The 6,000-nt window shown below is 42.8% G+C and overlaps 1 protein-coding gene across 1 annotated transcript in view; it reads right to left on the reverse strand.

Moving 5' to 3' along the window:
* Positions 1-6,000, reverse strand: part of WNT9A (Wnt family member 9A) — a 155,386-nt gene that overhangs the window by 69,026 nt on the left and 80,360 nt on the right. The window lies entirely within an intron of this gene.

Here is a 6,000-nt window from a genome sequence, read left to right on the forward strand (position 1 = left end):
ACCTGTGCCTAGAGACATCACCAGGAGCCTATGGAGAACCAGCCATAAGCATCGAGCCCATGGAGATACCACCATAAACCCATAGCATACCGCCCAACTTTTTGAGATGGGAATGAGGGACACCTATCAGCAAAAGTATGTATGTATAGGACACACAACCTCCCACACCCCCTTAGTTAAACCCACAAGTTTGATTATTATTTTTATTTTTATTTTTTTAATACTACTATTCCTTTGTACTGGATTATGAAATTTACAGATGCAGCAATTTAAAAATTGGATGAAAGATTTAGCATGGGGTAAACACGTTTTGAAAGACAAAAAGTGCATTTTATATAGAACTATATAGATCAGACCAAAACGAGGCACAAATGAGGAGGAAAGAGGGACTGGAGCTTTGCCATAGAGTGGGGGGGTCAGACCAAATCATCGTGGGCCACACCAGCAGTAAGGTTGCCCGCAAAGAGCCAGTTGCACCTGTGGTGGAATATGTACAGAGTGCAGAGTTCAGGGGTGAGCTTCTGTGTATACAAGTGACAGCAGGGAGTATGAGCGGAGGGTGAGGTGGCGGAATGAATTTCCACCACGTTCCGGCTGCAAAACTGGGTGCAAGGGCCACATGACAAGGCCTGGTGGGCCTTGGGTTTGACATATGTGCCATAGGGAGACTATAAACCCATAAAGCATTGAGCCCGTGGAGACACCACAGAACAGACCTTTTAATTCTTTGAGGACTTTCACAATGAACATCCTTAGCAAAAAGGTTACCATCTTCCCTAAAAAATCTATTTAAAAAGATAGGGCTTGCAGCAGTAAAGTGCACAAAGTACAAAATTGGAAATGGACTTTTAATTCAGTAGATGTAAATTCAAAATTTTGGGGGGGGGGGGGGGGGGGGCTTAACAAAAGCACACCCAACACATTTTTCCACATCTTTCGGTCTCCTGTAGCCACTGTTTACATGCACTCAAGCAATGACCGTATGGCATTTCTCAGCAGGTCCTGACGCAGACCATGCCTGCATAATGTGTGTTGAGGTGGTCACTTGCACCCTCTTTTTGAAGTCTTGGTAGACCATAATGGAGCGCTGTCACCCCATAACAGAATTGCCTAAATAAGGATCCTTATGCCAGAGTCACATTATTTTAATGAAACCTGCAGATTTACAAAGATCGAAAGCTACCCATGAATCTGCTATGGCCCCGCGGCCGCCTCCGACCATCCCAAGCTATGGGCCGCCTCCGACGTCCCAAGCTATGGCCCCGCGGCCGCCTCCGACCGTCCCAAGCTATGGCCCCGCGGCCGCCTCCGACCGTCCCAAGCTATGGCCCCGCGGCCGCCTCCGACCGTCCCAAGCTATGGCCCCGCGGCCGCCTCCGACCGTCCCAAGCTATGGCCCCGCGGCCGCCTCCGACCGTCCCAAGCTATGGCCCCGCGGCCGCCTCCGACCGTCCCAAGCTATGGCCCCGCGGCCGCCTCCGACCGTCCCAAGCTATGGCCCCGCGGCCGCCTCCGACCGTCCCAAGCTATGGCCCCGCGGCCGCCTCCGACCGTCCCAAGCTATGGCCCCGCGGCCGCCTCCGACCGTCCCAAGCTATGGCCCCGCGGCCGCCTCCGACCGTCCCAAGCTATGGCCCCGCGGCCGCCTCCGACCGTCCCAAGCTATGGCCCAGCGGCCGCCTCCGACCATCCCAACTGGCTTCACGTTCAATGATTATGTGCTTCTCTATGGGAACACTTAAGGTCCCCTATATCCTTAAAGTTGACCACCATTCCTCATTTTGTCTTTAAATATAACCTTTAATATCTTTAAGCGTCTTAAAATTTAAAGGTTCGCATCTACCTTAAAATAGGTTTTGCAGCATAGACTGGGGGGGGGGGGGCCGGGGGCTCAGACTGGAAGATGGACAGCTGCGGATATGGAAAGGATTTGGCGATTATGTTTAGAGCTGAAATTCCAGAAAATGAAAAAAGCGCATTCTGCAAAGCCTGCTGGGATTACGCCATAACCAGGAGCACACCGTTCACATGTGTGCATCAGATGTACATGGGGTCGGCCGTGTGTAGGCTGGGGGTGATGGATGGATTTTATACCGCGGAAACATCCGCTTACGCTGGGAGCTCTACACCGTTCCCGAGAAATGGAATATAATTCATCCCGAGATTCAGAAATATGTTTTTGTTTAACTTCGGCAATAAATGAGGTGATGAGCCAAATGGAATTCAATGTTTACCAACTTCTGACAAGGGGGTTGGGGGGGGGGGGGGGGGGGCAGGGGAACTTTCTGCTTTGCTTTGTGGGGCTCTGACAAGTCTCTAGGAAAAAATAAATAAATTAAAAGCTATAAAAAGAAACTTTGTTTCATATCAAAATAACTTGCATAGCGATACAAGTAAACAAATGCAGGGATTAAGTCGGCACCGGTAGCCAGGTGCAAGGAATGATTGCCAAACCTGGAGCCGTACTTCTGCAGGGCGAGTGACCACATAACTGCCCGAGGCTTAAAGCTGAACTCCGGCAACAAAAAACGTATTTACAATTATAACTACAATGGATATAAACCCACGTTGCATGCACCAAATGCCTTGTAAACCAAGATATTACTTTGTTAAAGTAGCAGTGACATCATCTCTGTGCTGTACATAACCTGAGCAGAGCTGCCAGAAGGCTCCACCCCCACTACAGGCTACCAGCAGGAAACTACACGAGGGGGCGGAGCATGACTGCACAAGGAGAGGGAGCAGAGCTGCAGGAGTGGTCCAGTAGGCTTCCGCCCACTACAGGCTGCCTGCAGAACACTACAGGAGGGGGCGGAGACCAGACCAGTCACCCTGCACAAGGGGAGAGAGCAGCAGCCATTGGTCTTTATTACAGGAAGTCTCACAAGGGATTACTGCACAGATCAAGAAGAAATACACAAAGCTCACCGAGATTCAAGAAAAAAAAAAAAACACGATAAATGTGTAGGCAGGTGCAGTTTATTCTCTCCACTGTAGGTGGCGCTCAACTGCAGCTAAAGAGGGAGTCAGAACCTGGTTCCTCTATGGTTTCCTGGATCACTGGTGAAGCAATCCAATTAGATGCCGTCGCCATGTGACCGGCAGCCATCTTGGGTCAGGCAGAGCCTATTTAAGGCCTTGCCTTAAAGTTTGGCACACTTTATGAGTGGGTACAGCTGAGAAAGGTACCCCGCCTGTTAGGGACAGCATTGACGGCAGGGAAACGTTCTTGACTGGGAGGGAAAGGGTAAGGTCACATCTCTTCTGAATATCTTCCACACGGCCAGACTGCATTTCTGCCCCTCTCTACAGAGAGCTGGAACCTGCTCTGTTGCTAAAAACACCCGGTTGTGCAGTATTTACATTTTTTTAACTGTTGCTGCATTACTTAAAGTATTGCACCTGACTGATTTATTGCCTCCACACCCCACTTACAAATAGATTCAGATATTTGCTCATCATGGAGTTCAACTTTAAATCTGACCCCTGGCCTTCCCTTATAAAAAAAAAAAAATAATTCTATACCACACTTAACTTTAGGTGAGCAAAACACCCCAATTTAATCATCCACAAAAACACCTCCTCCAAATGCAGAGGGCATGGAGTGCTGCCCACAGGCACCATGACAGGTCCCCTTTTCCATCCTGATGATTCAGCCCCGAGGACCCAGGTGCCGTCACTTGACCTTTCCGGAGATGTGTAAACGATCGTTTGTAAATGAAACGCTTCTGATACCCCCCCGATGTAAACCAATCCTCAGTTTGGAAACAAATCTACAAACCTATTTTTAGGAGTACAAATCTTTCCCTGGCAGAAAAGGTGGGGGGGGGAGAGAAATATTACAAGCGGCTAATTAAGAGTGCATCCCGTCCGGTCTGTAAAACCCTCTTAATGTCCTGTAATCTACTTGTGTTCACTATGTTCAACCTGCAAAGAATGGCATCTGGTAAAACACACTTTGCATAACCAAGTCGGTACATTGTTAAAATATTTCTGGACAAAAAAAAAAAGAAATAAAAAAATGTATACTGCAATTTTTATATTAATATTCTTATATAATAAATTTTTTATATATATATATATATATATATATAATCTAAAAAAAATTGTAATGTAAAAATAAATTGATATACTGTATTCCAGCTCTACTGTACAGGGACTGGAAGGAGCTGATGTCTAGATCTGCCTGGAGTTCCACACACATATATATATATACACACACACACACATACACATATATATTTATTTCTCTATACATAAATTTTTCCAATATATATAAAAAGAGAATAAAAAGTAAAATATGTAAAATATATTATTAATTATATATTAATATATATATATATATATATATATATAATAAATAATATATTTTACTTTTTTTCTCTCTTTTTATATATATTGGAAAAATGTATAAGTATAGAGAAATTATATATATATATATATATATATATATATATATATATATATATATATATATATATATATATATATATATATATATATATATATATATATATATATATATATATATAATTTCTCTATACTTATACATTTTTCCAATATATATAAAAAGAGAGAAAAAAGTAAAATATATTATTAATTATATATATATATATATATATATATATATATATATATATATATATATATATATATATATATATATATTAATATATAATTAATATATTTTACATATTTTACTTTTTATTCTCTTTTTATATATATTGGAAAAATGTATGTATAGAGAAATAAATATATATGTGTATGTGTGTGTGTGTGTGTATATATATATATGTGTGTGTGGAACTCCAGGCAGATCTAGACATCAGCTCCTTCCAGTCCCTGTACAGTAGAGCTGGAATACAGTATATCAATTTATTTTTACATTACAATTTTTTTTCTATATATCTCTCTCTCTCTATCTCTCTCTCTCTATCTCTCTCTCTCTATCTCTCTCTCTCTATCTCTCTCTCTCTATCTCTCTCTCTCTATCTCTCTCTCTCTATCTCTCTCTCTCTATCTCTCTCTCTATCTCTCTCTCTCTATCTCTCTCTCTCTCTCTCTCTCTCTCTCTCTCTCTCTCTCTCTCTCTCTATCTCTCTCTCTCTCTCTCTCTCTCTCTCTATCTCTATATAATTTTTTTTAATATATAATATTTTATATTTATATATAAAATCTCGATTACACACACACTTTTCCATAATTCATATATATTTTAATAATAATAATGTAGAAATCGCAACACAAAGCCATCAGACTCAGTTCATGCGGTGACAAGCAGCATGCTCGTGGTAACAGAGCACAGAGCGGCTGCGATGAGCTCATCGCTGTGCTGCTTCTTTCACTGTCCAATCACAGGCTAGGAGGTGGGTCTGCAACAACCTGGACTCAGAGGAAGTGGGTTGAATGAAGCTGGACCCCTCTGACTGGTGACATCTAGTGGCTAGAAAAAATAATGCAGGGGAAATCTCTATTGAAGCTGAATTTTTTTTTTTTTTTTTATGCGCCATCCATTAATTTTTATCTTGTTATTTTTGGCTGAGATTTGAAACTTAGTATCCGCCGCAGTGATGCCATTAGCGGAGACACGTGTTTTGAGGGGGAGCTTGCGGCCCTGGGTGACTTTTCCCTTCTATATCAGCTTTACAGTAAAACAAAAAAAAAAAAAAAACTGCGTTTTCAGAAGAATCTCCCAGCACTTAAAAGATTAGGCCTAATACACAGAGCACATCATAAAATAACATCTCTCTCCCCGCGCGGCTCGGCGTGCCAGAATCCACTTCTCGGAGTTTACAGAAACGGCGGCCTTTCTAGATACAGCTGACAAGTGTTTAGACGTTAATTGAGGTTACAGTGACATAACCCCATCCACATCTGGGAGAGGACTCCGCAATTATCACCCCCTCCCTCCACATCCCATTATAGTCCTCCATTTACTTCTGTATCCCGCTTCAATGTCCACCTCCCTCCCTCCCCATAATGCTTTTCATAAAGAAATCC

This window comes from Lithobates pipiens, unplaced genomic scaffold (genome assembly GCF_037356315.1).
Source record: "Lithobates pipiens isolate NorthernLeopardFrog02 unplaced genomic scaffold, aLitPip1_a1.2 Scaffold_19, whole genome shotgun sequence".
Lineage (NCBI taxonomy): Eukaryota > Metazoa > Chordata > Amphibia > Anura > Ranidae > Lithobates > Lithobates pipiens.